Below are 14,182 nucleotides of genomic sequence, written 5' to 3'. Positions count from 1 at the left end.
GGAGGGGAACACCCATAAGGAAGGGGAGGGGGGAAGGGGATGTTTGCCCGGATACCGGGAAAGGGAATAACACTCGAAATGTATATAAGAAATACTCAAGTTAATAAAAAAAAAAAAAAAAAAGAAGAGCCAACCCTCACAGACTGCTTAACATTGAGCATTGTTTGCACGAAGCAGAAGCTGTGTGACTCATACCATACTTCCAAATATGGAACACTCTGTTTATTTTGCCTCCAAATTCTACGGTCCAGTATCCAATCATCTCAGAGTGAGCTGTCCGAAGGTGAACGTATTTCTGAAAATTCTGCAGGAACGCATTTGTCTTTGAGGGCTTCAGAGAGTAGGTGCGGAATTCATACAATGTCCCATCGCTTTGCCTGGGGCCTGTAGCAAAAGGTGAACATACCTGAGAAAGACAGGGCACATTGAAATATTTTGGAAAAGATTTATCATTGCTGTTACAATCATATATTTGAGCCTGGAAAGAAAGGACACAAAGCAGACTCATAGTTCTTATTTCTATTTTTCCTGTCAATTCTTTATAGACATACATGTTTATGTAGAGATTACCAATAAAGGTAACTGCTCTTAAGTGTGCTAAGCAGAGTTACTTTTCTTAGCTGGAGGACATCTTTAAGCACATTTTCATGAAGAGTTGCTGATATGTAATCGCCAAGGTTGTAATCATGTTTCCCAGAGAGCCTTGTAACTTTAGACTTCTCTCTTATGTAGTCAAAACCTGTAGTCAACAGTACGACTCACTTCAAAAAGACTGAACATTCTGTCTTTTTGACAGACATAATGTAAATCTTTATTGGCAGAAGACTTTTTGGGTTCCTAAAAGAAATGAGTAATATTTAGATCTAAACTTTTTTTAAAGTACTCAGTGAGGTAAATTACTGGTCAAAAAAAAAAGATGCTATGAACCATTAAAATTGCTCTGCAATATAGTGGATGGCTGCATAAATGCTGAAAAGGGAGAATTCAAGGAGGCAGAAGTGTTCGGAAACAGTTTCATGTTGGGGCTCACAGGCCTTGTATCCACCGACATTAGGGAATCGGGAATGTTAAACACACAGGGGCCTCTCCTCAGTGGAGGGATTATCTGTTTTCCAGCCCACAGGATTAGGAGTGGATGTTGTTGGGGATCTGGTGACCTTTTCCCTATCAGTGGTGGCAGACCTCACCACCTTTTGCTGCAGAAGCAGATCTCACCCAAATCCGCAGAATGATTAGTCCAGACTCCCCTCCTAGACTGTGACCTTTAGCTCCAGTTAAACCCATCCTTAGGGGAGATGTCCCAGGTACTTACCACCTGCTGACCTCTACGCTATTGGTCAGAGACCACACTAGATTCTACGCCCTTAAACTGTAAAACCTACCCTCGTGTCACATGTACTTTGCAAAGGAGTTTCTAAGTAGTCATCACTTAAGTTTACATTACACTTGGAATGGGTGGTTGTTGTCTGAAAACCTACAATGGGAGTGTTTGTTTCTGGAAATGTTTCCCCAAACTGTACTGTGTAAATATGCTTAGGACGAACTGCCCAGAATTAGACTCCCCAAAGTCTGAACCAGTTTGACGATGTCAATCTGAACCCAGTTTTCATGCTCATCTCTTTGCATGCACACAGCTGTGCCTGGACACCTGCAGGGACCTCCTCAGTTTCAAAAGATGCAGTATAATGCACCTGGTTATATCAGGTTGATGGACAAATCCTTTAATAGCCCTATCCTTTGTATGAAAACCTTCATGTTGTGCTTTAATAACTGCAAGAAAGCACCTTGCCATTAATTATCTGGGTCTGGTTACACACACACACACACACACACACACACACACACACACACACACACACACACAGCATTCTAGTTTATAGCACCATCCTAAGTGGGTTGAATTTTCATGTATCTACTTTCTGAAAGTGATTAAATAAGAAAAGTATTCAGAACCACTTTGGTAAATAGAGCTTTGACGAAATTAGTGCTTACCTTGATCATCTTTAGGACTAATGAAAGCAACAGGCTTTAACTCTACTTTTGTTTATAAGACATAATTATACATGAGTTTATCCTGTGTACAGGGTTAACATAACCACCCAAGTATCTCACTTCATTCACGATTATTATGGGTTACGTTTCTATTTTTCCAAACAACTAAGCTCGTTATAAAAAACACTGCAGGTGCTTCTGAGTGTGGTAGCAATGCCTTTTTTTTGTTTGTAATCACACTCTAAATAACTGCCTTATACTTGTAGTTTAAAATACGTAATACAAGCTGGAGGGTTGGTTCATGGTTGCCAGCATTTGTTGCTCTTGCAGAGAACACAGGTTCCACGTCCTGCACCCATATGGTGGGGCTCAATGATTTGTAACTATAGTCCCAGAGAAGCCACTGTCTTCTGACCTCCTCAAGCACCAGGCATGTATATGGTGCACAAATACAGAAAAATAAACCTAAACTTGTAAAAATATACCAGATCGTAAAAAAAAAAAATGATACATAGGAGACTTATAACAATCTTTTGGAATGATTCGAGGAATTTATATTGGTAGAATAGAAGTAAGTTACTGATCAAAGATACTTTTACTATGATCTTTCACCCAGAAAGTATACATTAAAGTAATCAGTATGGTAAAGGTGTGTGTTCAGGGTGAGATACTTCTCTGTTGCAGGGCTGGGCCAAACTGTGCCAGCATAAAATCTGCTTGTTCACTTATCTCCGAATTAGAGCTTTTTGTCAACCATATTGGACCGCCGGCCAGGACAGAGGCCATATGGACAGTACACTCTTCTTTGTTCACCACAAAGTCTGTCTCTAGACCAGCTTAAAGCTCTTCCTAAACAAAGGAGGTCAAGAACTTCTGGGTTCAAGTCACAAATGGCCCAGGGTCCAAGGATGAGGCTGGTTGGTTTCTTCCCTTTTACACAAGCAGGCACAACCAGTTTCAGGAGGCACCAGGGCCGTGCTTGGCTTAAGATCCCAGGACCCTGAGTTGCAGGGCAGGATGCTCCCAGAGCGATCCTGAACATCACAAAACGCCGACATCTGAACCAGGCAGGAGCTGTAAAACCTCAATGAGTGGCAGTCGCGATAGTGAGAGCTGCAAGAACGCAATGGTCAGGGCTTCCGGGACGCCCCATGCTAGAGAAAAGCCTCTGTCCACTGTCTCCGGTGGTGATCTCCTCAAGCCTTGGGTGCCTTGCACTCACATAATATTGGGTCTTGATTGAACCTGGTATTGGCTAGACCGATCAGGGGTCTGCCAGCAAGTGAGAGGGTGTATACTCGCGCCCCCGGCCCCACCCACCTCCCTGTGCCTCCCAGGCACAGCACAGGCCCCGCCCACCTCCCTAGGCTAAGCTCGCTCCCCTCCACCCCAGGCTGCGCCCACCTCCTCAGGCTAAGCTCGCTCTCGCCACAGGCCGCACTGTCCACCTCCCTGTGCACGACTCGCGCACGCCCCCGCGGTCCCTACCTGAGGCGTCAGAGCCCGCGGGGCCAGCGCCGTCCTCAGGCCGCTTCGGAGCGCGAGCATGGTGCTGCCCAGATAGACCGCAGCGGAGCAGCGGGACACGCGCTCTTTCCGCTTCCTTGTGTGCTCCTCAGCTTTAGTTGGGTCCGTGCTAGACTGGGCGGGAATTGGCGGCGCGGCTCCGCCCCTCCTCGCAGGCGCCTGAGGCACAGCCGGGGTGTGGTCGGTGATGTGAAGGTTGTGAAGATCTGGACACTGAACCTGATTCTGTTCCCCATCCTGGGCCTTCACCTCATCTCCTGTATGGCGCTAACACTACAAAATGTAGGGCGAGGCGTGGATGCTTCTCCGGGTGGGGTGAACTTGTAGCAACCATCAGCGAGCCTTTGCCTTTATCACAGAGTACTCTGCATCCCTATTGCAACCCCAAACCCCATCCCCAACAGGGTCTGGGAGGCACCGAGAACAAAGATGGGTTAATTTTCCTGGAGCCCAGAAAAGTGGGTCTGAGGGCTTGACACGTGGAGACCGAAATTAATTTTGTGTGATGTGAAAGCTGACCTGACGTTCTCTGATTTTTGGCCCTCCAAAAACTTCAGTTACAATTTATATTTTTCTAGTGTGAGTTTATTTTCTCTGTTAAGCATATTCTAGGTTTCATGATTTTCCAACTATATTCACTTGGAAGACGTAAGATTTAGAAACCATTTTTAAGTACACTGCTTATTGGGGCTACTTGTCACAAACATTAAATAGCTAAATAATCGCAGTATCTTAAATAATTTCCCTGAAAATAGCCTCTTGGCCACTTTACTAATGTATACTAAACTACATTATTTACTGGTCATCAGGGATTAAAACTGTTTTAGTGTCATAAACTTGGAAATCCTGTTAGCCTTTAAACTCTCAAGGATTTTATGCTTTAGCAAATACATATAGCTCTAAAAACAAACTACACTGAACAAATGTCATCAAAATATAAAGGTAAGTTATTGAAAAACAGGCATGCTACTTTATATAGGTATTAAAATTTAAGATGTGCTTAAGACATTCTACACTAAATACTATTAAAATAGGTTATACGTTTATACTTTTCACTTCTTTGTGTGAGACTTTTCTGACCATGTTATTTTTCATTTACTCTGGCTTTTGTGAAAATATGTTTGTACACCTCAAAAAGCAAGTAGGTACCAGTTGCCAGATAGTTGACTTATGATGCTGGCAAACAGATCAATGTCCTTGGTGGCATTTTGTCCTGCTTGATTTTGTCCAAAGGTTAGACTTGTGCAACTGTGTAGACAGAAGCAGTATGAAGGGACTCTAGCCAGCCGAACATGGCAGACATGACTCTGGTGGACCTTGCCCTCCTCACACATTCCCTCTGCCTTGCTAAAAACCGTTAGATTACATTCCTAAAGCAAGCCACCTTATTTTGTCTACTTCCTCCTCCTATGGCTGACGACCAAGGTCCAGTTATCAAAGTATTAAAGTCCAACAATCAAAAGCCCCCTTTGGCTCACCTAATTAATATGCCCAGTCAAAATTAAACACCAAGTCCTAACACAGGGGTAGGATGGGGGAGGGTGTCCCCTTTTTCCTATATAAACTGCCATTTTTCTATGTGCCATGGTTGGGTCCTTTCTCTTCAGAGACCATCCTTGGTCCCTGGGATAAATAACCCTCCCCCACTCCCTTGTTATTTCCCCTACTCCTTCATCCCTATTCTTTGTCTCTTACTCCCTTCCTTTTCCCCTCTATGGCAAATAAATCTTTGTGCTGAGAACTTGGTCTTGGGGTGTCTTGTGCTGATACTGGTCCCTGTAAGGTGGATCTTCTGCTAGCCCAGCTAGGAACAGCACGCTTACCTTGGAGAAGTTTCTCCTTTCAGAACTATATTCTAAGGCCACTAGATGGTGACATAGATTAACTTTTTATTTCTTTAGGCATTATGTCCAATTCCCCCCCCCCCCCCCCACCAACACAATTGGGGATTGGACCCAGGGTTTCAATGAATGCCAGGCAAATGTACTATCAACTGAGTTATATTTCCAGCTCCTAATTTTTATTTTTTTGAGTTCTTGTAAGTTAAACTACAAGTATTTAGAGTGGAGTCAATGTGTGTGTGTGTGTGTGTGTGTGTGTTGCTTAATTTCAGTAAAGCTAAATTAGTATCACAATGTTTATGAGTTGCTTCATTGTATTTAAAGGAGCTTGTCATAGAGGTAAAAGTCAATTTTCATTCAATCTCCCTCTAACAAGTTTATGAACTCCTTTAAGGATCTTGTAGCAAAGATAAAAATCAATTTTCATTAATAGTGTCCTGCTTATATCACAAAAGTATCCTTTGTGTGTTGAACATTAAACAAAATGCTGTGTGGAAAGACAAAGACTAAGGCTCTCTTCTTGAACTGCCAACAGTTGTTTATAGTTTTGTAACTGTTTTGCTAATATCTTTCTTAGTATCAGTGGTAGGAGTTATGAATATCTTATTTAATGAAAGTATAAGCTTTTCATTTCTGTGAAGTATTTTATTACCAAAACATACACAGTTGTATACTTACTATACTTTTATGTATGTTTAAAATACCCCTGTGGGTTTCTTAGGAGTTTGGATTAAAAATGAATTTTAGTGCCAGTGACATGTTAAGACCGGAAGGCCATGAGTGCAGTAATTTCTTTTTTTTCAGTTTTTTTTATTTATTTAATACTTAATAATAATTCTTTGGTTTCCGGGCAAACATCCCCCTCCCCCTCCCCTTCCTTATGGGTGTTCCCCTCCCAACCCTACCCCCATTGCCGCACTCCCCCAAACAGTCTAGTTCACTGGGGGTTCAGTCTTAGCAGGACCCAGGGCTTCCCCTTCCACTGGTGCTCTTACTAGGATATTCATTGCTACCTATGAAGTCAGAGTCCAGGGTCAGTCCATGTATAGTCTTTAGGTAGTGGCTTAGTCCCTGGAAGCTCTGGTTGCTTGGCATTGTCGTACATATGGGGTCTCGAGCCCCTTCAAGCTCTTCCAGTTCTTTCTCTGATTCCTTCAACGGGGGTCCTATTCTCAGTTCAGTGGTTTGCTGCTGGCATTCGCCTCTGTATTTGCTGTATTCTGGCTGTGTCTCTCAGGAGCGATCTACATCTGGCTCCTGTAGGTCTGCACTTCTTTGCTTCATCCATCTTGTCTAATTGGGTGGCTGTATATGTATGGGCCACATGTGGGGCAGGCTCTGAATGGGAGTTCCTTCAGTCTCTGTTTTAATCTTTGCCTCTCTCTTCCCTGCCAAGGGTATTCTTGTTCCCCTTTTAGAGAAGGAGTGAAGCATTCACATTTTGATCATCCATCTTGAGTTTCATTTGTTCTAGGCATCTAGGGTAATTCAAGCATTTGGGCTAATAGCCACTTATCAATGAGTGCATACCATGTATGTCTTTCTGTGATTGGGTTAGCTCACTCAGGATGATATTTTCCAGTTCCAACCATTTGCCTACGAATTTCATAAAGCCGTTGTTTTTGATAGCTGAGTAATATTCCATTGTGTAGATGTACCACATTTTCTGTATCCATTCCTCTGTTGAAGGGCATCTGGGTTCTTTCCAGCTTCTGGCTATTATAAATAAGGCTGCGATGAACATAGTGGAGCACGTGTCTTTTTTATATGTTGGGGCATCTTTTGGGTATATGCCCAAGAGAGGTATAGCTGGATCCTCAGGCAGTTCAATGTCCAATTTTCTGAGGAACCTCCAGACTGATTTCCAGAATGGTTGTACCAGTCGAGTGCAGTAATTTCTTTTTTTTTTTTTTTTTTTTTTTTTTGTTCTTTTTTTCGGAGCTGGGGACCGAACCCAGGGCCTTGCGCTTCCTAGGTAAGCGCTCTACCACTGAGCTAAATCCCCAGCCCGAGTGGTGCAGTAATTTCTTAAAGGCTCATGTTTATTCTTTCACTCTGTTTCCTACATGTGGACTTTTGAAGAAAATTTCTGGACCTTTTGTAACTTTTCTCTTATCACTGTTAAATGAAATAGCTTGTCTTTTCATTTTTGGTTTATGTGGCTTTCACTGGCTGCTTTTATAGTCTCTTTAGAATGAATTTCTTATAGTTTATTTTCAGTGTTGTATTGAAGGGTGGAGCATGTATGTAAGGAGCTTATTGCCTCTTTTCCACTTCTTAGAAGCTTCAGGATGCTGCCTAGGGTTTCTCCACACATTCCAAGCTCAAGCTTCATTGTGCCTTTTATGAAGGTAAAGACAGTTTACGGGAAATCAGAACCTTTAAGATTAAAATTGGTGTTGGAAAACATTCCTAGTTATAGTTTCAGTGTAGCTCCACAGTGTTGTTTGGGGGGCTCTACGGTGCTTCTGCAAGTGCTCTAGGGTAGCTCTTGCATATTCATAGTCCAGACTGGTTTTGTCACACGTCAAGCCACCAAGACATTCAAAAGTATTCTCCAAAGGTATTAAGCAAGTTAGTGACACAGCCATATCTAATGCGAACAGTGAAAGTCACAAGGCCAGCACAGCTGCTGGACAAAGATCCAGCAAAGCCTTGGTCTTGATCTTCATGTATGCTTTGGGGGCTTTTGATATTTGTACAACTTTCAGATCCAAGATTGGTGGGAAATACTTATGAATCATTTATACCCTCTTCCAGGAATACTGCTTCTAATCTTTCCCAGAAAATTCATGAACCTACTAACCCATCCTGCTTTTAGTGAGATATCCTTATCTGGCCCTACTTGAAGGTCTTCCTTGTACCCTGGAGGATGTGAGTCAAATATAGATACCAGAGATCTCCTCACAGATGCGCTTGGAACATCTGGCCATGTACTTACTCAGGAGCAAGATAATTAGAACAAGATAAACTTAAAAAGGTAAATAAGATTTGGTAGGCTAGGGGTGTTGGCAGCAGATCAGATTAAAAGCCTCTTCCTACTATATTCCCAGGGAATTATAGAACATATAAGATCAGGGACCACATAGGGTATTCCCCTTGAGGAAAAGACACAGCAACAAAGTTAGATTAGCTGGAGTTCCTCTACCCTACACAGTGGCTTACACTGATGGACAGAAAATGGTGTGGAAAAATGATCTAAGAATAAAGTATTAAGACCTCCCTTTCTCAGAAAAGTTAACTCATGCAGAGACAATGTGGTGGTGTATGACCAAGGAACAAAAGAATACCTAAATTAGACATATAAATAAATTCTATGAAGGTATAAAATATAAACATTGTATTTTGGTAGAAACTGAATAGCAGCAGTAACTTTGGACTGAAGATTTTTCCTGGGCCTAATGACAGTTGGCACTCTGACCATTAAGAGTTATTAATATGCTGTTCGGGACATGGCAATTTACCTAGTCATGCTTGGAGAGTTTCCTCCTGTCTAGTGCCCTTGAAACCACAAGTTTCTTAAATACTTGGGTTATAGGGTTGACAAGAGGGAGTCATTGTAAAAGATAACTCTGTTCTGTCACTGTTTCTCAATGTTCACCAAACTTATGATGAAGAGGAAGTTACGAAACATGCCCAGAGACAAAAAGATATGATCTAAGATTTGGAACAGCATGAATCTATCCATGCCTACTGAGTTCTGCTTAAACACTTGAATTGCCAGTCAGTCAGGCTGCAAAATTCCGCCCATCCACCGTGTCTGATTTATTCCTCCTTCGCTGACTTCTATTCTCCTATGTGGGACTTGGCCATTGCTGAGGCTGGCCCTCTACAGGTTAGCTCTGGTCCACTCATTTCTGTTCACTCTTCCAGTGAGTTTTTCAAAAACTATTCTTTTTCTATGAACCACTTCCTTATATATACATATTCATATATATGTGATCAATAAATAATGCTCACAGAATAACTTGGTTCAAATATCTTTTTATACACCCAAAAATGAAATTAAGGAGTCAACTTCATTGCATATTTTTCTCCATTATCCACTCATCTTACAGGAAGTAATTGAATTTTCTTTTCCTTATGTTCCTACCAATTTTTCTATTGTACATTTTTGCCATTTCTCTCAATTTATTAAATCGAAGTGTTTCAATTTAAGCTCTACTTCTCTGACTTCTTGTGAACTGACTGTCTTTTCAGCTGTGTCATTTTTAGGGTCCTGGTTTATTACATTTTTTTTCAGTTTTCAGTTATAGTTTTTCTTATTGATTTGAAGACTTGCTGAAGATGCTAGGAGAAGAAACACAGTGACAGCAGAAATAAGATAAGGACCTTCAGTGTTGGCCTCTTGTATAATCCACACATGTACAGTGGCTCAGAAGGGTAGAGGATTATGTTGAGTGGGCTAGAAACTCACACAGAAATTGTGTGTGTGTGTGTGTGTGTGTGTGTGTGTGTGTGTGTGTGCACGATGTACTGTTTTATGTTCTCTATCATACAGGGTTATTACAAGAATAAAAATAAACACATGTTTATATTGGGGACTGATACTGAATTGTGCTTTCTCTTTAAACTTTCACAATATGAAAGATGTTATCCAGATGCACTCGACATAGGAACTTATTGGAAAGTTGATGTTTTTCCTAAGTTGAAGCTTAACTAAAACAGGTAAGCTAAGATAGTCAGGAAAACTAGAAAACAATTGGCCAACAGAATAGATTTATTATTTTATTGCCCACAAGTTAATTTCTGTTTGCTAACTCACTTGAGTAGAAAGAAGAATATTATTTTGCCCTATCAATTTCAGAAAGACAGTTTACAGAGAGTCTTCCCTGTAGAGTGTATGAGTCATGAGAAGAAATGTGTTTTTAGAGCATGCATTCTTAGATTTGAGTTCTGGTACTTACTACTTATGTGACCTTACAAGTTGCAAGTTATTTTGTCTTGATTGTTGGTTGGTAAAAATGAAACTGTTACTTAGAGTGATAGTGGTAATAAAATGAGATAATTGTCACTACCTTATTTCCCTGTAGAATTACAGCCATGTGTCATTTAATGCTAAACATTCCAAGAAATGTGTTGTTCAGATTTTTATACTTGAATTATCATGGAATATATTTACAAACTAATATCATTATTTCATTAGACCATTTAGTCTATAAGATTCCTGTGTACACCCTTATAGAAGAAGGGGTGGGGGATGAGATAGGGGGCTTGTGTCCAGGAATAACATTTGAAATGTAAATTAAAAAATCAAATAAAAAAAAAAAGCAAGGAGGTAAGTAGAAGGTTTGAGGAGTTTCAGACAGGATTTAGGTAATTATGTTTTCTGACTTGATCATGGGAGACAATGGTTGCTGCTGCCTCTGCTTGCAGTCATTTCTGTGAAGGTGGGTCCATGAATGTGGGATCTGAATACATTCTCATCCTTAGATTGCACATAAAAGATCCAAGGTTAAAGGGGTAAGGGATGTCACATGGATGCTCGTGTAGTAGAGTTAGAACTAGGATTCAGATCTTCCAGCTCCTGGCCCAGGCTTTGTTATCTCAGCTTTCTACTATGCTAAGCTGGGCTTAGGCCTAGCTTGATCATTCTTAGTCTGCAAGGCAAACCCTGTCACGACCCACCATTGAGTCATGTTGGCATGGGGTTACTTTTTATTCTCTGAAGTTCCAGGATTAGTGTCTCTACCACAGCATCGATCCACATTGTTTGCCTTTTGAGTCACTTCATTTGGAAAAGCTAATACGTTAACCTAATGAGAATCTGAAGTAGCAAGCATTAGAGGATCTAATGTCCTCAGGAAAAAAAATCACTGTAGATGCTTGTTTCTTTAGAAAATTAAGATTTAAAGGCTAGAGAAATAGCTCTGTGGTTAAGAGTACATGCCGTTCTTACAGAGGACCTGAGTTCAGGTCTCAGCACCATAGCAGGTAACTCACCATCACCTCCATATCCCAGGGCTCCAGCACCCTCTTCCGGCCTCTACTGATATTTGCAGTCATGTGCATGTACATAAGTGGCCCCCCACCACTAAAATAGTAAATCCTTAAAAAATAAGATAATGTATGTTTTTTCCTACCCAACACAGAAATTTTCAGCATGTCGAACAGAAAATTCAAACTACTTACCAGTTCTATGTCGCTGGCTCCTACTTCTCTTTCTGCACATCTGTCTTTCTCTTAGCTCACTACATTCCTGCCTACTGCCTTCCTGTTAGGCATTTAAACTCATTTCTTCTGAGACCTTAAACTAAAGGTCTCACCTTCTGGCTTCTTTCTCTTTAAGACCTTTCTCTCTGGCTTGACCTTTCTCATTGTTTAGGCTTTGGATAATCATCTCAGAGAGATTATCTCTACCTAACTAGACCCTGACACCCCATTCACTGCCCTCCTATTTTGCTCTTTTTAGCCAAGGTTATGCTCTTTAGCTATGTTATATAATTAATTCTTCAGGAATATTGGCTACATGAAAACAGGTATGCCCTCTGGTTAACCATGGACTTTCACATATGTAGTGTTAGGCATGTAGTTCAGTGAATATCTTTGTGTGTCAGATGCTGGTTGGGATTAGATTGAGGAGAGATCACTCCTTAGGGGATTTTTTTAAAAAAGAACACTTTTATCTATAAAATGATAAAAGCCTAAAGGCTATTATGGAATAAGACAACCAAATGCGAGTCTTATATGATGACAGGCCCGTAACTCCAACATTTACGAAGCTGTCCTAGTTAGGGTTACTATCACTATGAAGAATCACCATGACCAAAAGCAACTTTCGAAGGAACATGTTATTCCATTTGCACTTACACATCATAGTCCATCAGCAAAGGAAGTCAGGACTGGAACCCAAACAGGACAAAAACCTGGAGGTAGGAGCTGAGGTAAGACAATGGAAGGATGCTATCTTGCTCCCCATGGCTTGCTCAGCTTGCTTGCTTATAGAATCCAGGACCACGAGCCCAGACCACCAGCCCATTGTGTCCCCACCCACAATGGACTAGGCTCTCTTCCTTCAGTTACTAATGGAGAAAATGCCCTACAGGCTTACCTATAGTCAGATCTTATGAAAACAGTTTTTCAACTGACATTTCTTTCTCTCAGTTGACTATAGATTATGTCAAGTTGACATAAAATTAACCAGCACAGGAGAAGGGATGGAGAATAGGAGCTTGAGGAAATCATTAGCTACACAGTGAGTTCTAGAGTAGACTAGCCCACCTGAAGCCCCTTTTCAAAAAAAGCAAGCAAACAAAAAAGACCAAAACAAAGGCAAACAAGTGAGACTTGTCATCTTTTCCAAATGATCCTGATGTATCAAGACTGTCCAGTTTCTCCTAGCTGACCCTACTACGTCCCCCTTTTGTAGACACATGACCTGCATGATTGAAAGAATGAGTGTACCATGGCCTTAGTTCCCTAGAGCATCATAGACCTCCTGTGAATGGGAGTTGAAGTATAGAGAACCCCTCCCATACTTGCCAGTACAACAGAAACGAAACCAGGACATTGCCTGTCCTCCCTGCCCAGGGGTTGGGATGCTATCTTTCAAGTGAGACTCACGTCAAACATTGACAAATGGTGACATATAAATGCTTTTAGTTGTGATGAAATGATCCTACACTCCTGATGAGAACAGGGAAGGCCTAGCTATGACAAAATGCCCAGGGAAAATAAACTTAGAGGAAGGAAGACTTATTTTGCTTTATGTTTTTAGGGGTATCTGCGTATGGTTGCTTAGTACAGTTGCTTTTAGGACGGGCATGAGGTAGTACATTATGGTGGAAGAAGGCTGCTCGCTTTGTGCCAACCAAGAAACAAGAGATAGAGGAAGTGAGCCTAGATTCCAATACGCCTTTCAAGGTCGCAAGACCAGAGATGTATTTTCTCCATCTAGGCTCTCCCTCCTAAACTTTTCTAGCACCACTCAGTAACACTGTCACTTGTTGATGAAGGCTTCAACTGATGAGATGGGGAGAGGCACCATCGTAGGTCCAAACCATAACAAGTAGCATGATATTTCCTTAATGTAGGCACAGTTACAATAAGAGTGATAAATTATTCTTTTCTGTGCATTACATCAATTCTAAAGAAGATGAAAATATAAAAGCTAGTAAAAAGTATTAGAATATATTGGAAATTTTTTATTAGGGCAAATGTTTCCATGACTAAAATCACCTCATTTACATAAACATACTACAATAGTCTTTGTTAAATAGGAAAAAAATTGAGATAAACATTAGTTAAATTATTAATAACATTTCAGCATATAAACCTGAGATCACAACTTTTAGTATGCTGATCTATTATTTTCTTTTTTTTTTCAGTTACTACTGTACTTTATTGTGTTCAACCAAATCACCATGTTACAAAAATAGCAAACTGCCATAATAAAAAAATAAGGCTCCTCTATCCAGCACCAGATAGCATCATTTTACTTTCAAGCCTAGAAATTGCACACTTGTATATAAACCAACCGAAGATGAGGATTGAGAGTTCATCTTGGTGGATTTTTCCTTTGATGAATATGAAGTGTCCTTCCTTATCTTTTTTGATGACTTTTAATTGAAAATTGATTTTATTTGATATTGGAATGGCTACTCCAGCTTGCTTCTTCTGACCATTTGCTTGGAAAGTTGTTTTCCAGCCTTTCACTCTGAGGTAGTGTCTGTCTTTGTCTCTGAGGTGTGTTTCCTGTAGGCAGCAGAATGCAGGGTCCTCATTGCGTATCCAGTTTGTTAATCTATGTCTTTTTATTGGGGAGTTGAGGCCATTGATGTTGAGAGATATTAAGGAATAGTGATTATTGCTTCCTGTTATAT

General features: G+C 40.9%; 1 long non-coding RNA gene across 1 annotated transcript; it reads right to left on the bottom strand.

The window, feature by feature from the left end:
* Nucleotides 1-200: 200 nt before the first annotated feature.
* LOC134478970 (uncharacterized) lies at nt 201-3,590 on the bottom strand. The gene is made up of 2 exons (XR_015620869.1): nt 3,481-3,590; nt 201-406 (listed from the first exon to the last, which is right to left on the bottom strand). It is a non-coding gene; the product is annotated as an uncharacterized LOC134478970 (long non-coding RNA).
* Between the last annotated feature and the right edge of the window lie 10,592 nt (nt 3,591-14,182).

This window comes from Rattus norvegicus, chromosome 5, assembly GCF_021556685.1.
Source record: "Rattus norvegicus strain SHRSP/BbbUtx chromosome 5, alternate assembly SHRSP_T2T, whole genome shotgun sequence".
Taxonomy (NCBI): domain Eukaryota; kingdom Metazoa; phylum Chordata; class Mammalia; order Rodentia; family Muridae; genus Rattus; species Rattus norvegicus.
The sequence above is the reverse complement of the archived record's forward strand: the minus strand, read 5'-3'. Positions and strand labels throughout refer to the sequence as shown.